This window comes from Schistocerca cancellata, chromosome 9 (genome assembly GCF_023864275.1).
Source record: "Schistocerca cancellata isolate TAMUIC-IGC-003103 chromosome 9, iqSchCanc2.1, whole genome shotgun sequence".
Taxonomy (NCBI): Eukaryota; Metazoa; Arthropoda; class Insecta; order Orthoptera; family Acrididae; genus Schistocerca; species Schistocerca cancellata.
Window position 1 is genome coordinate 526,302,248 of NC_064634.1, and position 26,653 is coordinate 526,328,900.

Below are 26,653 nucleotides of genomic sequence, written 5' to 3' on the forward strand. Positions count from 1 at the left end.
GTGCCCGAGGCAACAATAGACCCATGGAGTCAAGTCTGCTGGAGGACGAGGTATTGAATCGGGACGCAATTTGAGTGTTCCATCGTCATTAGGATTCACTAGCAGTTTTTCGTCCGATTCGAAAATCTTTGACTCACAGCATAACGGCCATAAGGTTCCTTAGGCAGCAATAGACCCATGGAGACAAGTCTGCTGGAGGACGATGTATTGAACGGGGATGCAATTTGAGTCATCCATCGTCATTAAGTGGCCCTGAACGTTACAATTCACTATCAGTTTTTCGTCCGATTCGAAAATCTTTGACTCACAGCAGAACGGCCATAAGGTTCCCGAGGCAGCAATAGACCCATGGAGACAAGTCTGCTGGAGGACAAGGAATTGAATCGGGACGCAATTTGAGTGTTCCATCGTCATTAGGCGGCCCTGAACGTTACAATTCGCTATCAGTTTTTCGTCCGATTCGAAAATCTTTGACTCACAGCAGAACGGCCATAAGGTGCCCTAGGCAGCAATAGACCCATGGAGACAAGTCTGCTGGAGGGCGATGTAATGAATCGGGACGCAATTTGAGTGTTCCATCGTCATTAGGAGGCCCTGAATGTTACAATTAACTATCAGTCTATCGTCCCATTCGATAATCTAGACTCACGGGAGAACGACCATAAGGTGCCCGAGGAAACAGTAGACATATGGAGACAAGTCTGCTGGAGGACGATGGATTGAATCGGGACGCAATTTGAGTGTTCCATCGTCATTAGGAGGCCCTGAACGTTACAATTCACTATCAGTTTTTTGTCCGATTTGAAAATCTTTGACTAACAGCAGAACGGCCATAAGGTGCCCGAGGCAGCAATAGACCCATGGAGACAAGTCTGCTGGATGACCATGTATTGAATCGGGACGCATTTGAGTGTTCCATCGTCATTAGGAGGCCCTGAACGTTACAATTCACTATCAGGTTCTCGTCCGATTCGAAAATCTTTGACTCACAGCAGAACGGCCATAAGGTGCCCGAGCCAGCAATAGACCCATGGAGACAAGTCGGCTGGAGGACGATGTATTGAATCGGGACGCAATTTGAGTGATCCATCGTCATTAGGAGGCCCTGAATGTTACAATTAACTATCAGTTTATCGTCCCATTCGATAATCTAGACTCACGGGAGAACGACCATAAGGTGCCCGAGGAAACAATAGACATATGGAGACAAGTCTGCTGGAGGACGAGGTATTGAATCGGGACGCAATTTGAGTGTTCCGTCGTCATTAGGAGGTCCCGAACGTTACAATTAACTATCAGTTTTTCGTCCCATTCGATAATCTAGACTCACGGGAGAACGACCATAAGGTGCCCGAGGCAGCAATAGACCCATGGAGACAAGTCTGCTGGAGGACGATGTATTGAATCGGGACGCAATTTGAGTGTTCCATCGTCATTAGGAGGCCCTGAATGTTACAATTAACTATCAGTTTATCGTCCCATTCGATAATCTAGACTCACGGGAGAACGACCATAAGGTGCCCGAGGAAACAATAGACATATGGAGACAAGTCTGCTGGAGGACGAGGTATTGAATCGGGACGCAATTTGAGTGTTCCGTCGTCATTAGGAGGCCCTGAACGTTACAATTAACTATCAGTTTTTCGTCCGATTCGAAAATCTTTGACTCACGGGAGAACGGCCATAATGTGCCCGAGGCAGCAATAGACCCAAGGAGACAATTCTGCTGGAGGACGATGTATTGAATCGGGACGCAATTTGAGTGATCCATCGTCATTAGGTGGCCCTGAACGTTACAATACACTATCAGTTTTTCCTCCCATTCGATAATCTAGACTCACAGCAGAACGGCCATAAGGTGCCCGAGGCAGCAATAGACCCATGGACTCAAGTCGGCTGGAGGACGATGTATTGAATCGGGACGCAATTTGAGTGATCCATCGTCATTAGGTGGTCCTGAACGTTACAATTCACTATCAGTTTTTCCTCCCATTCGATAATCTAGACTCACAGCAGAACGGCCATAAGGTGCCCGAGGCAGCAATAGACCCATGGAGTCAAGTCGGCTGGAGGACGATGTATTGAATCGGGACGCAATTTGTGTGGTCCATCGTCATTAGGTGGCCCTGAATGTTACAATTCACTATCAGTTTTTCGTCCGATTCGAAAATCTTTGACTCACAGCAGAACGGCCATAAGGTGCCCGAGGCAGCAATAGACCCATGGAGACAAGTCTGCTGGAGGACGATGTATTGAATCCGGACGCAATTTGAGTGATCCAACGTCATTAGGTGGCCCTGAACGTTACAATTCACTATCAGTTTTTCGTCCGATTCGAAATTCTTTGACTCACAGCAGAACGGCCATAAGGTGCCCGCGGCAGCAATAGGACCATGGAGACAAGTCGGCTGGAGGACGATGTATTGAATCGGGACGCAATTTGAGTGATCCATCGTCATTAGGTGGCCCTGAATGTTACAATTGACTATCAGTTTTTCGTTAGATTCGAAAATCTTTGACTCACAGCAGAACGGCCATAAGGTGCCCTAGGCAGCAATAGACCCATGGAGACAAGTCTGCTGGAGGCAGATGTAATGAATCGGGACGCAATTTGAGTGTTCCATCGTCATTAGGAGGCCCTGAATGTTACAATTAACTATCAGTTTATCGTCCCATTCGATAATCTAGACTCACGGGAGAACGACCATAAGGTGCCCGAGGAAACAATAGACATATGGAGACAAGTCTGCTGGAGGACGAGGTATTGAATCGGGACGCAATTTGAGTGTTCCGTCGTCATTAGGAGGCCCTGAACGTTACAATTAACTATCAGTTTTTCGTCCCATTCGATAATCTAGACTCACGGGAGAACGACCATAAGGTGCCCGAGGCAGCAATAGACCCATGGAGACAAGTCTGCTGGAGGACGATGTATTGAATCGGGACGCAATTTGAGTGTTCCATCGTCATTAGGAGGCCCTGACCGTTACAATTCACTATCAGTTCTTTGTCCGATTTGAAAATCTTTGACTAACAGCAGAACGGCCATAAGGTGCCGGAGGCAGCAATAGACCCATGGAGACAAGTCTGCTGGAGGACCATGTATTGAATCGGGACGCATTAGAGTGTTCCATCGTCATTAGGAGGCCCTGAACGTTACAATTCACTATCAGGTTTTCGTTCGATTCGAAAATCTTTGACTCACAGCAGAACGGCCATAAGGTGCCCGAAACAGCAATAGACCCATGGAGACAAGTCGGCTGGAGGACGATGTATTGAATCGGGACGCAATTTGTGTGGTCCATCGTCATTAGGAGGCCCTGAATGTTACAATTCACTATCAGTTTTTCGTCCCATTCGATAATCTAGACTCACGGGAGAACGACCATAAGGTGCCCGAGGCAACAATAGACCCATGGAGTCAAGTCTGCTGGAGGACGAGGTATTGAATCGGGCCGCAATTTGAGTGTTCCATCGTCATTAGGAGGCCCTGAACGTTACAATTCACTATCAGTTTTGCGTGCGATTCGAAAATCTTTGACTCACAGCATAACGGCCATAAGGTTCCCGAGGCAGCAATAGACCCATGGAGAGCAGTCTGCTGGAGGACGATGTATTGAATGGGGATGCAATTTGAGTGATCCATCGTTATTAAATGGCCCTGAACGTTACAATTCAATATCAGTTTTTCGTCCGATTCGAAAATCTTTGACTCACAGCAGAACGGCCATAAGGTTCCCGAGGCAGCAATAGACCCATGGAGACAAGTCTGCTGGAGGACAAGGAATTGAATCGTGACGCAATTTGAGTGTTCCATCGTAATTAGGAGGCCCTGAACGTTACAATTCACTATCAGTTTTTCGTCCGATTCGAAATTCTTTGACTCACAGCAGAACGGCCATAAGGTGCCCGAGCCAGCAAAAGACCCATGGAGACAAGTCGGCTGGAGGACGATGTATTGAATCGGGACGCAATTTGAGTGATCCATCGTCATTAGGTGGCCCTGAATGTTACAATTCGCTATCAGTTTTTCGCCGATTCGAAAATCTTTGACTCACAGCAGAACGGCCATAAGGTGCCCGAGGCAGCAATAGACCCATCGAGACAACTCTGCTGGAGGACGATGTATTGAATCGGGACGCAATTTGAGTGTTCCATCGTCATTAGGAGGCCCTGAACATTACAATTCACTATCAGTTTTTCGTCCGACTCGAAAATCTTTGACTCACAACAGAACGGCCATAAGGTGCCCGAGGCAGCAATAGACCCATGGAGACAAGTCGCCTGGAGGACGATGTATTGAATAGGGACGCAATTTGAATGATCCATCGTCATTAGGTGGCCCTGAACGTTACAATTCACTATCAGTTTTTCGTCCGATTCGAAATTCTTTGACTCACAGCAGAACGGCCATAAGGTGCCCGAGGCAGCAATAGACCCATGGAGACAAGTCGGCTGGAGGACGATGTATTGAATCGGGACGCAATTTGAGTGTTCCATCGTCATTTGGAGGCCCTGAACGTTACAATTTACTATCAGTTTTTCGTCCGATTCGAAAATCTTTGACTCACTGCATAACGGCCATAAGGTTCCCGAGGCAGCAATAGACCCATGGAGACAAGTCTGCTGGAGGACGATGTATTGAATGGGGATGCAATTTGAGTGATCCATCGTCATTAAATGGCCCTGAACGTTGATGATGATGATGAGCGTTTGGCGTCATTGGCCGGGAGGCCCCTCGCGGGGCAGGTCCAGCCGCCTTGGGCGACCTGCACGCCGGATGGGGATGAAATGATGATGAACACAACACAACACCCAGTCCCTGAGCGGAGAAAATCTCCGACCCAGCCGGGAATCGAACCCGGGCCCGGAGGACGTCAATCCGTCACGCTGACCACTCAGCTACTGGGGCGGACGTCCTGAACGTTACAATTCACTATCAGTTTATCGTCCCATTCGATAATCTAGACTCACGGGAGAACGACCATAAGGTGCCCGAGGAAACAATAGACATATGGAGACAAGTCTGCTGGAGGACGAGGTATTGAATCGGGACGCAATTTGAGTGTTCCGTCGTCATTAGGAGGCCCCGAACGTTACAATTAACTATCAGTTTTTCGTCCCATTCGATAATCTAGACTCACGGGAGAACGACCATAAGGTGCCCGAGGCAGCAATAGACCCAAGGAGACAATTCTGCTGGAGGACGATGTATTGAATCGGGACGCAATTTGAGTGATCCATCGTCATTAGGTGGCCCTGAACGTTACAATTCACTATCAGTTTTTCCTCCCATTCGATAATCTAGACTCACAGCAGAACGGCCATAAGGTGCCCGAGGCAGCAATAGACCCATGGACTCAAGTCGGCTGGAGGACGATGTATTGAATCGGGACGCAATTTGAGTGATCCATCGTCATTAGGTGGTCCTGAACGTTACAATTCACTATCAGTTTTTCCTCCCATTCGATAATCTAGACTCACAGCAGAACGGCCATAAGGTGCCCGAGGCAGCAATAGACCCATGGAGTCAAGTCGGCTGGAGGACGATGTATTGAATCGGGACGCAATTTGTGTGGTCCATCGTCATTAGGTGGCCCTGAATGTTACAATTCACTATCAGTTTTTCGTCCGATTCGAAAATCTTTGACTCACAGCAGAACGGCCATAAGGTGCCCGAGGCAGCAATAGACCCATGGAGACAAGCCTGCTGGAGGACGATGTATTGAATCCGGACGCAATTTGAGTGATCCAACGTCATTAGGTGGCCCTGAACGTTACAATTCACTATCAGTTTTTCGTCCGATTCGAAATTCTTTGACTCACAGCAGAACGGCCATAAGGTGCCCGAGGCAGCAATAGACCCATGGAGACAAGTCGGCTGGAGGACGATGTATTGAATCGGGACGCAATTTGAGTGATCCATCGTCATTAGGTGGCCCTGAATGTTACAATTGACTATCAGTTTTTCGTTAGATTCGAAAATCTTTGACTCACAGCAGAACGGCCATAAGGTGCCCGAAGCAGCAATAGACCCATGGAGACAAGTCTGCTGGAGGACGATGTATTGAATCGGGACGCAATTTGAGTGAACCATCGTCATTAGGTGGCCCTGAACGTTACAATTCACTATCAGTTTTTCCTCCCATTCGATAATCTAGACTCACAGCAGAACGGCCATAAGGTGCCCGAGGCAGCAATAGACCCATGGAGTCAAGTCGGCTGGAGGACGATGTATTGAATCGGGACGCAATTTGAGTGATCCATCGTCATTAGGTGGTCCTGAACGGTACAATTCACTATCAGTTTTTCCTCCCATTCGACAATCTAGACTCACAGCAGAACGGCCATAAGGTGCCCGAGGCAGCAATAGACCCATGGAGTCAAGTCGGCTGGAGGACGATGAATTGAATCGGGACGCAATTTGTGTGGTCCATCGTCATTAGGTGGCCCTGAATGTTACAATTCACTATCAGTTTTTCGTCCGATTCGAAAATCTTTGACTCACAGCAGAACGGCCATAAGGTGCCCGAGGCAGCAATAGACCCATGGAGACAAGTCTGCTGGAGGACGATGTATTGAATCCGGACGCAATTTGAGTGATCCAACGTCATTAGGTGGCCCTGAACGTTACAATTCACTATCAGTTTTTCGTCCGATTCGAAATTCTTTGACTCACAGCAGAACGGCCATAAGGTGCCCGAGGCAGCAATAGACCCCTTGGAGACAAGTCGGCTGGAGGACGATGTATTGAATCGGGACGCAATTTGAGTGATCCATCGTCATTAGGTGGCCCTGAATGTTACAATTGACTATCAGTTTTTCGTTAGATTCGAAAATCTTTGACTCACAGCAGAACGGCCATAAGGTGCCCTAGGCAGCAATAGACCCATGGAGACAAGTCTGCTGGAGGCCGATGTAATGAATCGGGACGCAATTTGAGTGTTCCATCGTCATTAGGAGGCCCTGAATGTTACAATTAACTATCAGTTTATCGTCCCATTCGATAATCTAGACTCACGGGAGAACGACCATAAGGTGCCCGAGGAAACAATAGACATATGGAGACAAGTCTGCTGGAGGACGAGGTATTGAATCGGGACGCAATTTGAGTGTTCCGTCGTCATTAGGAGGCCCTGAACGTTACAATTAACTATCAGTTTTTCGTCCCATTCGATAATCTAGACTCACGGGAGAACGACCATAAGGTGCCCGAGGCAGCAATAGACCCATGGAGACAAGTCTGCTGGAGGACGATGTATTGAATCGGGACGCAATTTGAGTGTTCCATCGTCATTAGGAGGCCCTGAACGTTACAATTCACTATCAGTTCTTTGTCCGATTTGAAAATCTTTGACTAACTGCAGAACGGCCATAAGGTGCCGGAGGCAGCAATAGACCCATGGAGACAAGTCTGCTGGAGGACCATGTATTGAATCGGGACGCATTTGAGTGTTCCATCATCATTAGGAGGCCCTGAACGTTACAATTCACTATCAGGTTTTCGTCCGATTCGAAAATCTTTGACTCACAGCAGAACGGCCATAAGGTGCCCGAAACAGCAATAGACCCATGGAGACAAGTCGGCTGGAGGACGATGTATTGAATCGGGACGCAATTTGTGTGGTCCATCGTCATTAGGAGGCCCTGAATGTTACAATTCACTATCAGTTTTTCGTCCCATTCGATAATCTAGACTCACGGGAGAACGACCATAAGGTGCCCGAGGCAACAATAGACCCATGGAGTCAAGTCTGCTGGAGGACGAGGTATTGAATCGGGCCGCAATTTGAGTGTTCCATCGTCATTAGGAGGCCCTGAACGTTACAATTCACTATCAGTTTTGCGTGCGATTCGAAAATCTTTGACTCACAGCATAACGGCCATAAGGTTCCCGAGGCAGCAATAGACCCATGGAGACAAGTCTGCTGGAGGACGATGTATTGAATGGGGATGCAATTTGAGTGATCCATCGTTATTAAATGGCCCTGAACGTTACAATTCAATGTCAGTTTTTCGTCCGATTCGAAAATCTTTGATTCACAGCAGAACGGCCATAAGGTTCCCGAGGCAGCAATAGACCCATGGAGACAAGTCTGCTGGAGGACAAGGAATTGAATCGTGACGCAATTTGAGTGTTCCATCGTAATTAGGAGGCCCTGAACGTTACAATTCACTATCAGTTTTTCGTCCGATTCGAAAATCTTTGACTCACAGCAGAACGGCCATAAGGTGCCCGAGGCAGCAATAGACCCATGGAGACAAGTCTGCTGGAGGACGATGTATTGAATCCGGACGCAATTTGAGTGATCCAACGTTATTTGGTGGCCCTGAACGTTACAATTCACTATCAGTTTTGCGTGCGATTCGAAAATCTTTGACTCACAGCATAACGGCCATAAGGTTCCCGAGGCAGCAATAGACCCATGGAGACAAGTCTGCTGGAGGACGATGTATTGAATGGGGATGCAATTTGAGTGATCCATCGTTATTAAATGGCCCTGAACGTTACAATTCAATATCAGTTTTTCGTCCGATTCGAAAATCTTTGACTCACAGCAGATCGGCCATAAGGTTCCCGAGGCAGCAATAGACCCATGGAGACAAGTCTGCTGGAGGACAAGGAATTGAATCGTGACGCAATCTGAGTGTTCCATCGTAATTAGGAGGCCCTGAACGTTACAATTCACTATCAGTTTTTCGTCCGATTCGAAATTCTTTGACTCACAGCAGAACGGCCATAAGGTGCCCGAGCCAGCAAAAGACCCATGGAGACAAGTCGGCTGGAGGACGATGTATTGAATCGGGACGCAATTTGAGTGATCCATCGTCATTAGGTGGCCCTGAATGTTACAATTCGCTATCAGTTTTTCGCCGATTCGAAAATCTTTGACTCACAGCAGAACGGCCATAAGGTGCCCTAGGCAGCAATAGACCCATGGAGACAAGTCTGCTGGAGGCCGATGTAATGAATCGGGACGCAATTTGAGTGTTCCATCGTCATTAGGAGGCCCTGAATGTTACAATTAACTATCAGTTTATCGTAGCATTCGATAATCTAGACTCACGGGAGAACGACCATAAGGTGCCCGAGGAAACAATAGACATATGGAGACAAGTCTGCTGGAGGACGAGGTATTGAATCGGGACGCAATTTGAGTGTTCCGTCGTCATTAGGAGGCCCTGAACGTTACAATTAACTATCAGTTTTTCGTCCCATTCGATAATCTAGACTCACGGGAGAACGACCATAAGGTGCCCGAGGCAGCAATAGACCCATGGAGACAAGTCTGCTGGAGGACGATGTATTGAATCGGGACGCAATTTGAGTGTTCCATCGTCATTAGGAGGCCCTGAACGTTACAATTCACTATCAGTTCTTTGTCCGATTTGAAAATCTTTGACTAACAGCAGAACGGCCATAAGGTGCCGGAGGCAGCAATAGACCCATGGAGACAAGTCTGCTGGAGGACCATGTATTGAATCGGGACGCATTTGAGTGTTCCATCGTCATTAGGAGGCCCTGAACGTTACAATTCACTATCAGGTTTTCGTCCGATTCGAAAATCTTTGACTCACAGCAGAACGGCCATAAGGTGCCCGAAACAGCAATAGACCCATGGAGACAAGTCGGCTGGAGGACGATGTATTGAATCGGGACGCAATTTGTGTGGTCCATCGTCATTAGGAGGCCCTGAATGTTACAATTCACTATCAGTTTTTCGTCCCATTCGATAATCTAGACTCACGGGAGAACGACCATAAGGTGCCCGAGGCAACAATAGACCCATGGAGTCAAGTCTGCTGGAGGACGAGGTATTGAATCGGGCCGCAATTTGAGTGTTCCATCGTCATTAGGAGGCCCTGAACGTTACAATTCACTATCAGTTTTGCGTGCGATTCGAAAATCTTTGACTCACAGCATAACGGCCATAAGGTTCCCGAGGCAGCAATAGACCCATGGAGACAAGTCTGCTGGAGGACAAGGAATTGAATCGTGACGCAATTTGAGTGTTCCATCGTAATTAGGAGGCCCTGAACGTTACAATTCACTATCAGTTTTTCGTCCGATTCGAAAATCTCTGACTCACAGCAGAACGGCCATAAGGTGCCCGAGGCAGCAATAGACCCATGGAGACAAGTCTGCTGGAGGACAAGGAATTGAATCGTGACGCAATTTGAGTGTTCCATCGTAATTAGGAGGCCCTGAACGTTACAATTCACTATCAGTTTTTCGTCCGATTCGAAAATCTCTGACTCACAGCAGAACGGCCATAAGGTGCCCGAGGCAGCAATAGACCCATGGAGACAAGTCTGCTGGAGGACGATGTATTGAATCCGGACGCAATTTGAGTGATCCAACGTTATTTGGTGGCCCTGAACATTACAATTCACTATCAGTTTTTCGTCCGATTCGAAAATCTTTGATTCACAGCAGAACGGCCATAAGGTTCCCGAGGCAGCAATAGACCCATGGAGACAAGTCTGCTGGAGGACAAGGAATTGAATCGTGACGCAATTTGAGTGTTCCATCGTAATTAGGAGGCCCTGAACGTTACAATTCACTATCAGTTTTTCGTCCGATTCGAAAATCTCTGACTCACAGCAGAACGGCCATAAGGTGCCCGAGGCAGCAATAGACCCATGGAGACAAGTCTGCTGGAGGACGATGTATTGAATCCGGACGCAATTTGAGTGATCCAACGTTATTTGGTGGCCCTGAACGTTACAATTCACTATCAGTTTTTCGTCCGATTCGAAATTCTTTGACTCACAGCAGAACGGTCATAAGGTGCCCGAGCCAGCAAAAGACCCATGGAGACAAGTCGGCTGGAGGACGATGTATTGAATCGGGACGCAATTTGAGTGATCCATCGTCATTAGGTGGCCCTGAATGTTACAATTCGCTATCAGTTTTTCGCCGATTCGAAAATCTTTGACTCACAGCAGAACGGCCATAAGGTGCCCGAGGCAGCAATAGACCCATCGAGACAACTCTGCTGGAGGACGATGTATTGAATTGGGACGCAATTTGAGTGTTCCATCGTCATTAGGAGGCCCTGAACATTACAATTCACTATCAGTTTTTCGTCCGACTCGAAAATCTTTGACTCACAACAGAACGGCCATAAGGTGCCCGAGGCAGCAATAGACCCATGGAGACAAGTCGCCTGGAGGACGATGTATGGAATAGGGACGCAATTTGAGTGATCCATCGTCATTAGGTGGCCCTGAAAGTTACAATTCACTATCAGTTTTTCGTCCGATTCGAAAATCTTTGACTCACAGCAGAACGACCATAATGTGCCCGAGGCAGCAATAGACCCATTGAGACAAGTCTGCTGGAGGACGATGTATTGAATCCGGACGCAATTTGAATGATCCAACGTCATTAGGTGGCCCTGAACGTTACAATTCACTATCAGTTTTTCGTCCGATTCGAAATTCTTTGACTCACAGCAGAACGGCCATAAGGTGCCCGAGGCAGCAATAGACCCATGGAGACAAGTCGGCTGGAGGACGATGTATTGAATCGGGACGCAATTTGAGTGTTCCATCGTCATTAGGAGGCCCTGAACGTTACAATTTACTATCAGTTTTTCGTCCGATTCGAAAATCTTTGACTCACTGCATAACGGCCATAAGGTTCCCGAGGCAGCAATAGACCCATGGAGACAAGTCTGCTGGAGGACGATGTATTGAATGGGGATGCAATTTGAGTGATCCATCGTCATTAAATGGCCCTGAACGTTGATGATGATGATGAGCGTTTGGCGTCATTGGCCGGGAGGCCCCTCGCGGGGCAGGTCCAGCCGCCTTGGGCGACCTGCACGCCGGATGGGGATGGAATGATGATGAACACAACACAACACCCAGTCCCTGAGCGGAGAAAATCTCCGACCCAGCCGGGAATCGAACCCGGGCCCGGAGGACGTCAATCCGTCACGCTGACCACTCAGCTACTGGGGCGGACGTCCTGAACGTTACAATTCACTATCAGTTTTTCGTCCGATTCGAAAATCTTTGACTCACAGCAGAACGGCCATAAGGTTCCCGAGGCAGCAATAGACCCATGGAGACAAGTCTGCTGGAGGACGATATATTGAATCGGGACGCAATTTGAGTAATCCATCGTCATTAGGTGGCCCTGAACGTTACAATTCACTATCAGTTTTTCGTCCGATTCGAAAATCTTTGACTCACGGGAGAACGGCCATAATGCACCCGAGGCAGCAATAGACCCATGGAGACAAGTCTGCTGGAGGACGATGTATTGAATCGGGACGCAATTTGAGTGATCCATCGTCATTAGGTGGCCCTGAACGTTACAATTCACTATCAGTTTTTCCTCCCTTTCGATAATCTAGACTCACAGCAGAACGGCCATAAGGTGCCCGAGGCAGCAATTGACCCATGGAGACAAGTCTGCTGGAGGACGATGGATTGAATCCGGACGCAATTTGAGTGATCCAACGTCATTTGGTGGCCCTGAACGTTACAATTCCCTATCAGTTTTTCGTCCGATTCGAAATTCTTTCACTCACAACAGAACAGCCATAAGGTGCCCGAGGCAGCAATAGACCCATGGAGACAAGTCGGCTGGAGGACAATGTATTGAATCGGGACGCAATTTGAGTGATCCATCGTCATTAGGTGGCCCTGAATGTTACAATTGACTATCAGTTTTTCGTCAGATTCGAAAATCTTTGACTCACAGCAGAACGGTCATAAGGTGCCCTAGGCAGCAATAGACCCATAGAGACAAGTCTCCTGGAGGGCGAGGTATTGAATCGGGACGCAATTTGAGTGTTCCATCGTCATTAGGAGGCCCTGAACGATACAATTCACTATCAGTTTTTTGTGCGATTTGAAAATCTTTGACTAACAGCAGAACGGCCATAAGGTGCCCGAGGCAGCAATAGACCCATGGAGACAAGTCCGCTGGAGGATCATGTATTACATCGGGACGCAATTTGAGTGTTCCATCGTCATTAGGAGGCCCTGAACGTTACAATTCACTATCAGGTTTTCGTCCGATTCGAAAATCTTTGACTCACAGCAGAACGGCCATAAGGTGCCCGAGCCAGCAATAGACCCATGGAGACAAGTCGGCTGGAGTACGATGTATTGAATCGGGACGCAATTTGAGTGATCCATCGTCATTAGGTGGCCCTGAATGTTACAATTCGCTATCAGTTTTTCGTCCGATTCGAAAATCTTTGACTCACAGCAGAACGGCCATAAGGTGCCCGAGGCAGCAATAGACCCATCGAGACAAGTCTGCTGGAGGACGATGTATTGAATCGGGACGCAATTTGAGTGTTCCATCGTCATTAGAAGGCCCTGAACATTACAATTCACAATCAGTTTTTCGTCCGACTCGAAAATCTTTGACTCACAACAGAACGGCCATAAGGTGCCCGAGGCAGCAATAGACCCATGGAGACAAGTCGCCTGCAGGACGATGTATTGAATAGGGACGCAATTTGAGTGATCCATCGTCATTAGGTGGCCCTGAAAGTTACAATTCACTATCAGTTTTTCGTCCGATTCGAAAATCTTTGACTCACAGCAGAACGGCCATAATGTGCCCGAGGCAGCAATAGACCCATGGAGTCAAGTCGGCTGGAGGACGATGTATTGAATCGGGACGCAATTTGTGTGGTCCATCGTCATTAGGTGGCCCTGAATGTTACAATTCACAATCAGTTTTTCGTCCGATTCGAAAATCTTTGACTCACAGCAGAACGGCCATAAGGTGCCCGAGGCAGCAATAGACCCATGGAGACAAGTCTGCTGGAGGGCGAGGTATTGAATCGGGACGCAATTTGAGTGTTCCATCGTCATTAGGAGGCCCTGAACGATACAATTCACTATCAGTTTTTTGTCCGATTTGAAAATCTTTGACTAACAGCAGAACTTCCATAAGGGGCCCGAGGCAGCAATAGACCCATGGAGACAAGTCTGCTGGGGGACGATGTATTGAATCGGGACGCAATTTGAGTGATCCATCGTCATTAGGTGGCCCTGATCGTTACAATTCACTATCAGTTTTTCCTCCCAATCGATAATCTAGACTCACAGCAGAACGGCCATAAGGTGCCCGAGGCAGCAATAGAGCCATGGAGTCAAGTCGGCTGGAGGACGATGTATTGAATCGGGACGCAATTTGTGTGGTCCATCGTCATTAGGTGGCCCTGAATGTTACAATTCACTATCAGTTTTTCGTCCGATTCGAAAATCTTTGACTCACAGCAGAACGGCCATAAGGTGCCCCGAGGCAGCAATAGACCCATGGAGACAAGTCTGCTGGAGGGCGATGTATTGAATCGGGACGCAATTTGAGTGTTCCATCGTCATTAGGAGGCCCTGAACGTTACAATTCACTATCAGTTTTTCGTCCGATTCGAAAATCTTTGACTCACAGCAGAACGGCCATAAGGTGCCCGAGGCAGCAATAGACCCATGGAGACAAGTCTGCTGGAGGACGATATATTGAATCGGGACGCAATTTGAGTAATCCATCGTCATTAGGTGGCCCTGAACGTTACAATTCACTATCAGTTTTTCGTCCGATTCGAAAATCTTTGACTCACGGGAGAACGGCCATAATGCGCCCGGAGCAGCAATAGACCCATGGAGACAAGTCTGCTGGAGGACGATGTATTGAATCGGGACGCAATTTGAGTGATCCATCGTCATTAGGTTTCCCTGAACGTTACAATTCACTATCAGTTTTTCCTCCCTTTCGATAATCTAGACTCACAGCAGAACGGCCATAAGCTGCCCGAGGCAGCAATTGACCCATGGAGACAAGTCTGCTGGAGGACGATGGATTGAATCCGGACGCAATTTGAGTGATCCAACGTCATTTGGTGGCCCTGAACGTTACAATTCCCTATCAGTTTTTCGTCCGATTCGAAATTCTTTGACTCACAACAGAACGGCCATAAGGTGCCCGAGGCAGCAATAGACCCATGGAGACAAGTCGGCTGGAGGACGATGTATTGAATCGGGACGCAATTTGAGTGATCCATCGTCATTAGGTGGCCCTGAATATTACAATTGACTATCAGTTTTTCGTCAGATTCGAAAATCTTTGACTCACAGCAGAACGGTCATAAGGTGCCCTAGGCAGCAATAGACCCATGGAGACAAGTCTCCTGGAGGGCGAGGTATTGAATCGGGACGCAATTTGAGTGTTCCATCGTCATTAGGAGGCCCTGAACGATACAATTCACTATCAGTTTTTTGTCCGATTTGAAAATCTTTGACTAACAGCAGAACGGCCATAAGGTGCCCGAGGCAGCAATAGACCCATGGAGACAAGTCCGCTGGAGGACCATGTATTGAATCGGGACGCAATTTGAGTGTTCCATCGTCATTAGAAGGCCCTGAACATTACAATTCACAATCAGTTTTTCGTCCGACTCGAAAATCTTTGACTCACAACAGAACGGCCATAAGGTGCCCGAGGCAGCAATAGACCCATGGAGACAAGTCGCCTGGAGGACGATGTATTGAATAGGGACGCAATTTGAGTGATCCATCGTCATTAGGTGGCCCTGAAAGTTACAATTCACTATCAGTTTTTCGTCCGATTCGAAAATCTTTGACTCACAGCAGAACGGCCATAATGTGCCCGAGGCAGCAATAGACCCATGGAGTCAAGTCGGCTGGAGGACGAAGTATTGAATCGGGACGCGATTTGTGTGGTCCATCGTCATTAGGTGGCCCTGAATGTTACAATTCACTATCAGTTTTTCGTCCGATTCGAAAATCTTTGAATCACAGCAGAACGGCCATAAGGTGCCCGAGGCAGCAATAGACCCATGGAGACAAGTCTGCTGGAGGGCGAGGTATTGAATCGGGACGCAATTTGAGTGTTCCATCGTCATTAGGAGGCCCTGAACGATACAATTCACTATCAGTTTTTTGTCCGATTTGAAAATCTTTGACTAACAGCAGAACTTCCATAAGGGGCCCGAGGCAGCAATAGACCCATGGAGGCAAGTCTGCTGGGGGACGATGTATTGAATCGGGACGCAATTTGAGTGATCCATCGTCATTAGGTGGCCCTGATCGTTACAATTCACTATCAGTTTTTCCTCCCATTCGATAATCTAGACTCACAGCAGAACGGCCATAAGGTGCCCGAGGCAGCAATAGACCCATGGAGTCAAGTCTGCTGGAGGACCATGTATTGAATCGGGACGCAATTTGAGTGTTCCATCGGCATTAGGAGGCCCTGAACGTTACAATTCACTATCAAGTTTTCGTCCGATTCGAAAATCTTTGACTCACAGCAGAACGGCCATAAGGTGCCCGATCCAGCAAAAGACCCATGGAGACAAGTCGGCTGGAGGACGATGTATTGAATCGGGACGCAATTTGAGTGATCCATCGTCATTAGGTGGCCCTGAATGTTACAATTCGCTATCAGTTTTTTGGCCGATTCGAAAATCTTTGACTCACAGCAGAACGGCCATAAGGTGCCCGAGGCAGCAATAGACCCATCGAGACAACTCTGCTGGAGGACGATGTATTGAATCGGGACGCAATTTGAGTGTTCCATCGTCATTAGGAGGCCCTGAACATTACAATTCACTATCAGTTTTTCGTCCGATTCGAAATTCTTTGACTCACAGCAGAACGGCCATAAGGTGCCCGAGGCAGCAATAGACCCATGGAGACAAGTCTGCTGGAGGGCGATGTATTGAATCGGGACGCAATTTGATTGTTCCATCGTCATTAGGAGGCCCTGAACGTTACAATTAACTATCAGTTTTTCGTCCCATTCGATAATGTAGACTCACGGGAGAACGACCATAAGGTGCCCGAGGCAGCAATAGACCCATGGAGACAAGTCTGCTGGAGGACGATGTATTGAATCGGGACGCAATTTGAGTGTTCCATCGTCATTAGGGGGCCCTGAACGTTACAATTCACTATCAGTTTTTTGTCCGATTTGAAAATCTTTGACTAACAGCAGAACGGCCATAAGGTGCCCGAGGCAGCAATAGACCCATGGAGACAAGTCTGCTGGAGGACCATGTATTGAATCGGGACGCATTTGAGTGTATCCATCGTCATTAGGAGGCCCTGAACGTTACAATTCACTGTCAGGTTTTCGTCCGATTCGAAAATCTTTGACTCACAGCAGAACGGCCATAAGGCGCCCGAGCCAGCAATAGACCCATGGAGTCAAGTCTGCTGGAGGACGAGGTATTGAATCGGGACGCAATTTGAGTGTTCCATCGTCATTAGGAGGCCCTGAACGTTACAATTCACTATCAGTTTTTCGTCCGATTCGAAAATCTTTGACTCACAGCAGAACGGCCATAAGGTGCCCGAGGCAGCAATAGACCCATGGAGACAAGTCTGCTGGAGGACGATATATTGAATCGGGACGCAATTTGAGTAATCCATCGTCATTAGGTGGCCCTGAACGTTACAATTCACTATCAGTTTCTCGTCCGATTCGAAAATCTTTGACTCACGGGAGAACGGCCATAATGTGCCCGAGGCAGCAATAGACCCATGGAGGCAAGTCTGCTGGAGGACGATGTATTGAATCGGGACGCAATTTGAGTGATCCATCGTCATTAGGTGGCCCTGAACGTTACAATTCACTATCAGTTTTTCCTCCCATTCGATAATCTCGACTCACAGCAGAACGGCCATAAGGTGCCCGAGGCAGCAATAGACCCATGGAGTCAAGTCGGCTGGAGGACGATGTATTGAAGCGGGAGGCAATTTGTGTGGTCCATCGTCATTAGGTGGCCCTGAATGTTACAATTCACTATCAGTTTTTCGTCCGATTCGATAATCTTTGACTCACAGCAGAACGGCCATAAGGTGTCCGAGGCAGCAATAGACCCATGGAGACAAGTCGGCTGGAGGACGATGTATTGAATCGGGACGCAATTTGAGTGATCCATCGTCATTAGGTGGCGCTGAATGTTACAATTGACTATCAGTTTTTCGTCAGATTCGAAAATCTTTGACTCACAGCAGAACGGCCATAACGTGCCCTAGGCAGCAATAGACCCATGGAGACAAGTCTGCTGGAGGGCGATGTATTGAATCGGGACGCAATTTGATTGTTCCATCGTCATTAGGAGGCCCTGAACGTTACAATTAACTATCAGTTTTTCGTCCCATTCGATAATCTAGACTCACGGGAGAACGACCATAAGGTGCCCGAGGCAGCAATAGACCCATGGAGACAAGTCTGCTGGAGGACGATGTATTGAATCGGGACGCAGTTTGAGTGTTCCATCGTCATTAGGAGGCCCTGAACGTTACAATTCACTATCAGTTTTTTGTCCGATTTGAAAATCTTTGACTAACAGCAGAACGGCCAAAAGGTGCCCGAGGCAGCAATAGACCCATGGAGACATGTCTGCTGGAGGGCGAGGTATTGAATCGGGACGCAATTTGAGTGTTCCATCGTCATTAGGAGGCCCTGAACGATACAATACACTATCAGTTTTTTGTCCGATTTGAAAATCTTTGACTAACAGCAGAACGGCCATAAGGTGCCCGAGGCAGCAATAGACCCATGGAGACAAGTCTGCTGGAGGACCATGTATTGAATCGGGACGCAATTTGAGTGTCCATCGTCATTAGGAGGCCCTGAACGTTACAATTCACTATCAGTTTTTCGTCCGATTCGAAAATCTTTGACTCACAGCAGAACGGCCATAAGGTGCCCGAGGCAGCAATAGACCCATGGAGACAAGTCTGCTGGAGGACGATATATTGAATCGGGACGCAATTTGAGTAATCCATCGTCATTAGGTGGCCCTGAACGTTACAATTCACTATCAGTTTTTCGTCCGATTCGAAAATCTTTGACTCACGGGAGAACGGCCATAATGCGCCCGGAGCAGCAATAGACCCATGGAGACAAGTCTGCTGGAGGACGATGTATTGAATCGGGACGCAATTTGAGTGATCCATCGTCATTAGGTTTCCCTGAACGTTACAATTCACTATCAGTTTTTCCTCCCTTTCGATAATCTAGACTCACAGCAGAACGGCCATAAGGTGCCCGAGGCAGCAATTGACCCATGGAGACAAGTCTGCTGGAGGACGATGGATTGAATCCGGACGCAATTTGAGTGATCCAACGTCATTTGGTGGCCCTGAACGTTACAATTCCCTATCAGTTTTTCGTCCGATTCGAAATTCTTTGACTCACAACAGAACGGCCATAAGGTGCCCGAGGCAGAGACAAGTCGGCTGGAGGACGATGTATTGAATCGGGACGCAATTTGAGTGATCCATCGTCATTAGGTGGCCCTGAATATTACAATTGACTATCAGTTTTTCGTCAGATTCGAAAATCTTTGACTCACAGCAGAACGGTCATAAGGTGCCCTAGGCAGCAATAGACCCATGGAGACAAGTCTCCTGGAGGGCGAGGTATTGAATCGGGACGCAATTTGAGTGTTCCATCGTCATTAGGAGGCCCTGAACGATACAATTCACTATCAGTTTTTTGTCCGATTTGAAAATCTTTGACTAACAGCAGAACGGCCATAAGGTGCCCGAGGCAGCAATAGACCCATGGAGACAAGTCCGCTGGAGGACCATGTATTAAATCGGGACGCAATTTGAGTGTTCCATCGTCATTAGGAGGCCCTGAACGTTACAATTCACTATCAGGTTTTCGTCCGATTCGAAATTCTTTGACTCACAGCAGAACGGCCATAAGGTGCCCGAGCCAGCAATAGACCCATGGAGACAAGTCGGCTGGAGTACGATGTATTGAATCGGGACGCAATTTGAGTGATCCATCGTCATTAGGTGGCCCTGAATGTTACAATTCGCTATCAGTTTTTCGTCCGATTCTAAAATCTTTGACTCACAGCAGAACGGCCATAAGGTGCCCGAGGCAGCAATAGACCCATCGAGACAAGTCTGCTGGAGGACGATGTATTGAATCGGGACGCAATTTGAGTGTTCCATCGTCATTAGAAGGCCCTGAACATTACAATTCACAATCAGTTTTTCGTCCGACTCGAAAATCTTTGACTCACAACAGAACGGCCATAAGGTGCCCGAGGCAGCAATAGACCCATGGAGACAAGTCGCCTGGAGGACGATGTATTGAATAGGGACGCAATTTGAGTGATCCATCGTCATTAGGTGGCCCTGAAAGTTACAATTCACTATCAGTTTTTCGTCCGATTCGAAAATCTTTGACTCACAGCAGAACGGCCATAATGTGCCCGAGGCAGCAATAGACCCATGGAGTCAAGTCGGCTGGAGGACGATGTATTGAATCGGGACGCGATTTGTGTGGTCCATCGTCATTAGGTGGCCCTGAATGTTACAATTCACTATCAGTTTTTCGTCCGATTCGAAAATCTTTGACTCACAGCAGAACGGCCATAAGGTGCCCGAGGCAGCAATAGACCCATGGAGACAAGTCTGCTGGAGGGCGAGGTATTGAATCGGGACGCAATTTGAGTGTTCCATCGTCATTAGGAGGCCCTGAACGATACAATTCACTATCAGTTTTTTGTCCGATTTGAAAATCTTTGACTAACAGCAGAACTTCCATAAGGGGCCCGAGGCAGCAATAGACCCATGGAGGCAAGTCTGCTGGGGGACGATGTATTGAATCGGGACGCAATTTGAGTGATCCATCGTCATTAGGTGGCCCTGATCGTTACAATTCACTATCAGTTTTTCCTCCCATTCGATAATCTAGACTCACAGCAGAACGGCCATAAGGTGCCCGAGGCAGCAATAGACCCATGGAGTCAAGTCTGCTGGAGGACCATGTATTGAATCGGGACGCAATTTGAGTGTTCCATCGGCATTAGGAGGCCCTGAACGTTACAATTCACTATCAAGTTTTCGTCCGATTCGAAAATCTTTGACTCACAGCAGAACGGCCATAAGGTGCCCGATCCAGCAAAAGACCCATGGAGACAAGTCGGCTGGAGGACGATGTATTGAATCGGGACGCAATTTGAGTGATCCATCGTCATTAGGTGGCCCTGAATGTTACAATTCGCTATCAGTTTTTTGGCCGATTCGAAAATCTTTGACTCACAGCAGAACGGCCATAAGGTGCCCGAGGCAGCAATAGACCCATCGAGACAACTCTGCTGGAGGACGATGTATTGAATCGGGACGCAATTTGAGTGTTCCATCGTCATTAGGAGGCCCTGAACATTACAATTCACTATCAGTTTTTCGTCCGATTCGAAATTCTTTGACTCACAGCAGAACGGCCATAAGGTGCCCGAGGCAGCAATAGACCCATGGAGACAAGTCTGCTGGAGGGCGATGTATTGAATCGGGACGCAATTTGATTGTTCCATCGTCATTAGGAGGCCCTGAACGTTACAATTAACTATCAGTTTTTCGTCCCATTCGATAATGTAGACTCACGGGAGAACGACCATAAGGTGCCCGAGGCAGCAATAGACCCATGGAGACAAGTCTGCTGGAGGACGATGTATTGAATCGGGACGCAATTTGAGTGTTCCATCGTCATTAGGGGGCCCTGAACGTTACAATTCACTATCAGTTTTTTGTCCGATTTGAAAATCTTTGACTAACAGCAGAACGGCCATAAGGTGCCCGAGGCAGCACTAGACCCATGGAGACAAGTCTGCTGGAGGACCATGTATTGAATCGGGACGCATTTGAGTGTATCCATCGTCATTAGGAGGCCCTGAACGTTACAATTCACTGTCAGGTTTTCGTCCGATTCGAAAATCTTTGACTCACAGCAGAACGGCCATAAGGCGCCCGAGCCAGCAATAGACCCATGGAGTCAAGTCTGCTGGAGGACGAGGTATTGAATCGGGACGCAATTTGAGTGTTCCATCGTCATTAGGAGGCCCTGAACGTTACAATTCACTATCAGTTTTTCGTCCGATTCGAAAATCTTTGACTCACAGCAGAACGGCCATAAGGTGCCCGAGGCAGCAATAGACCCATGGAGACAAGTCTGCTGGAGGACGATATATTGAATCGGGACGCAATTTGAGTAATCCATCGTCATTAGGTGGCCCTGAACGTTACAATTCACTATCAGTTTCTCGTCCGATTCGAAAATCTTTGACTCACGGGAGAACGGCCATAATGTGCCCGAGGCAGCAATAGACCCATGGAGGCAAGTCTGCTGGAGGACGATGTATTGAATCGGGACGCAATTTGAGTGATCCATCGTCATTAGGTGGCCCTGAACGTTACAATTCACTATCAGTTTTTCCTCCCATTCGATAATCTCGACTCACAGCAGAACGGCCATAATGTGCCCGAGGCAGCAATAGACCCATGGAGTCAAGTCGGCTGGAGGACGATGTATTGAAGCGGGAGGCAATTTGTGTGGTCCATCGTCATTAGGTGGCCCTGAATGTTACAATTCACTATCAGTTTTTCGTCCGATTCGATAATCTTTGACTCACAGCAGAACGGCCATAAGGTGTCCGAGGCAGCAATAGACCCATGGAGACAAGTCGGCTGGAGGACGATGTATTGAATCGGGACGCAATTTGAGTGTTCCATCGTCATTAGGAGGCCCTGAACGTTACAATTCACTATCAGTTTTTTGTCCGATTTGAAAATCTTTGACTAACAGCAGAACGGCCAAAAGGTGCCCGAGGCAGCAATAGACCCATGGAGACATGTCTGCTGGAGGGCGAGGTATTGAATCGGGACGCAATTTGAGTGTTCCATCGTCATTAGGAGGCCCTGAACGATACAATTCACTATCAGTTTTTTGTTCGATTTGAAAATCTTTGACTAACAGCAGAACGGCCATAAGGTGCCCGAGGCAGCAATAGACCCATGGAGACAAGTCTGCTGGAGGACCATGTATTGAATCGGGACGCAATTTGAGTGTCCATCGTCATTAGGAGGCCCTGAACGTTACAATTCACTATCAGGTTTTCGTCCGATTCGAAAATCTTTGACTCACAGCAGAACGGCCGTAAGGTGCCCGAGCCAGCAAAAGACCCATGGAGACAAGTCGGCTGAAGGACGATGTATTGAATCGGGACGCAATTTGAGTGATCCATCGTCATTAGGTGGCCCTGAACGTTACAATTCACTATCAGTTTTTCGTCCGATTCGATATTCTTTGACTCACAGCAGAACGGCCATAAGGTGCCCGAGGCAGCAATAGACCCATGGAGACAAGTCGGCTGGAGGACGATGTATTGAATCGGGACGCAATTTGAGTGATCCATCGTCATTAGTTGGCCCTGAATGTTACAATTGACTATCAGTTTTTCGTCCCATTCGATAATCTAGACTCACGGGAGAACGACATTAAGGTGCCCGAGGAAACAATAGACACATGGAGACAAGTCTGCTGGAGGACGATGTATTGAATCGGGACGCAATTTGAGTGTTCCATCGTCATTAGGAGGCCCTGAACGTTACAATTCACTATCAGTTTTTTGTCCCATTCGATAATCTAGACTCACGGGAGAACGACCATAAGGTGCCCGAAGCAACAATAGACCCATGGAGTCAAGTCTGCTGGAGGACGAGGTATTGAATCGGTACGCAATTTGAGTGTTCCATCGTCATTATGAGGCCCTGAACGTTACAATTCACTATCAGTTTTTTGTCCGATTCGAAAATCTTTGACTCACAGCATAACGGCCATAAGGTTCCCGAGGCAGCAATAGACCCATGGAGACAATTCTGCTGGAGGACGATGTATTGAATGGGGATGCAATTTGAGTGATCCATCGCCATTAAGTGGCCCTGAACGTTACAATTCACTATCAGTTTTTCGTCCGATTCGAAAATCTTTGACTCACAGCAGAACGGCCATAAGGTGCCCGAGGCAGCAATAGACCCATGGAGACAAGTCTGCTGGAGGACGATATATTGAATCGGGACGCAATTTGAGTAATCCATCGTCATTAGGTGGCCCTGAACGTTACAATTCACTATCAGTTTTTCGTCCGATTCGAAAATCTTTGACTCACGGGAGAACGGCCATAATGCGCCCGGAGCAGCAATAGACCCATGGAGACAAGTCTGCTGGAGGACGATGTATTGAATCGGGACGCAATTTGAGTGATCCATCGTCATTAGGTTTCCCTGAACGTTACAATTCACTATCAGTTTTTCCTCCCTTTCGATAATCTAGACTCACAGCAGAACGGCCATAAGGTGCCCGAGGCAGCAATTGACCCATGGAGACAAGTCTGCTGGAGGACGATGGATTGAATCCGGACGCAATTTGAGTGATCCAACGTCATTTGGTGGCCCTGAACGTTACAATTCCCTATCAGTTTTTCGTCCGATTCGAAATTCTTTGACTCACAACAGAACGGCCATAAGGTGCCCGAGGCAGCAATAGACCCATGGAGACAAGTCGGCTGGAGGACGATGTATTGAATCGGGACGCAATTTGAGTGATCCATCGTCATTAGGTGGCCCTGAATATTACAATTGACTATCAGTTTTTCGTCAGATTCGAAAATCTTTGACTCACAGCAGAACGGTCATAAGGTGCCCTAGGCAGCAATAGACCCATGGAGACAAGTCTCCTGGAGGGCGAGGTATTGAATCGGGACGCAATTTGAGTGTTCCATCGTCATTAGGAGGCCCTGAACGATACAATTCACTATCAGTTTTTTGTCCGATTTGAAAATCTTTGACTAACAGCAGAACGGCCATAAGGTGCCCGAGGCAGCAATAGACCCATGGAGACAAGTCCGCTGGAGGACCATGTATTAAATCGGGACGCAATTTGAGTGTTCCATCGTCATTAGGAGGCCCTGAACGTTACAATTCACTATCAGGTTTTCGTCCGATTCGAAATTCTTTGACTCACAGCAGAACGGCCATAAGGTGCCCGAGCCAGCAATAGACCCATGGAGACAAGTCGGCTGGAGTACGATGTATTGAATCGGGACGCAATTTGAGTGATCCATCGTCATTAGGTGGCCCTGAATGTTACAATTCGCTATCAGTTTTTCGTCCGATTCTAAAATCTTTGACTCACAGCAGAACGGCCATAAGGTGCCCGAGGCAGCAATAGACCCATCGAGACAAGTCTGCTGGAGGACGATGTATTGAATCGGGACGCAATTTGAGTGTTCCATCGTCATTAGAAGGCCCTGAACATTACAATTCACAATCAGTTTTTCGTCCGACTCGAAAATCTTTGACTCACAACAGAACGGCCATAAGGTGCCCGAGGCAGCAATAGACCCATGGAGACAAGTCGCCTGGAGGACGATGTATTGAATAGGGACGCAATTTGAGTGATCCATCGTCATTAGGTGGCCCTGAAAGTTACAATTCACTATCAGTTTTTCGTCCGATTCGAAAATCTTTGACTCACAGCAGAACGGCCATAATGTGCCCGAGGCAGCAATAGACCCATGGAGTCAAGTCGGCTGGAGGACGATGTATTGAATCGGGACGCGATTTGTGTGGTCCATCGTCATTAGGTGGCCCTGAATGTTACAATTCACTATCAGTTTTTCGTCCGATTCGAAAATCTTTGACTCACAGCAGAACGGCCATAAGGTGCCCGAGGCAGCAATAGACCCATGGAGACAAGTCTGCTGGAGGGCGAGGTATTGAATCGGGACGCAATTTGAGTGTTCCATCGTCATTAGGAGGCCCTGAACGATACAATTCACTATCAGTTTTTTGTCCGATTTGAAAATCTTTGACTAACAGCAGAACTTCCATAAGGGGCCCGAGGCAGCAATAGACCCATGGAGGCAAGTCTGCTGGGGGACGATGTATTGAATCGGGACGCAATTTGAGTGATCCATCGTCATTAGGTGGCCCTGAAAGTTACAATTCACTATCAGTTTTTCGTCCGATTCGAAAATCTTTGACTCACAGCAGAACGGCCATAATGTGCCCGAGGCAGCAATAGACCCATGGAGTCAAGTCTGCTGGAGGACCATGTATTGAATCGGGACGCAATTTGAGTGTTCCATCGGCATTAGGAGGCCCTGAACGTTACAATTCACTATCAAGTTTTCGTCCGATTCGAAAATCTTTGACTCACAGCAGAACGGCCATAAGGTGCCCGATCCAGCAAAAGACCCATGGAGACAAGTCGGCTGGAGGACGATGTATTGAATCGGGACGCAATTTGAGTGATCCATCGTCATTAGGTGGCCCTGAATGTTACAATTCGCTATCAGTTTTTTGGCCGATTCGAAAATCTTTGACTCACAGCAGAACGGCCATAAGGTACCCGAGGCAGCAATAGACCCATCGAGACAACTCTGCTGGAGGACGATGTATTGAATCGGGACGCAATTTGAGTGTTCCATCGTCATTAGGAGGCCCTGAACATTACAATTCACTATCAGTTTTTCGTCCGATTCGAAATTCTTTGACTCACAGCAGAACGGCCATAAGGTGCCCGAGGCAGCAATAGACCCATGGAGACAAGTCTGCTGGAGGGCGATGTATTGAATCGGGACGCAATTTGATTGTTCCATCGTCATTAGGAGGCCCTGAACGTTACAATTAACTATCAGTTTTTCGTCCCATTCGATAATGTAGACTCACGGGAGAACGACCATAAGGTGCCCGAGGCAGCAATAGACCCATGGAGACAAGTCTGCTGGAGGACGATGTATTGAATCGGGACGCAATTTGAGTGTTCCATCGTCATTAGGGGGCC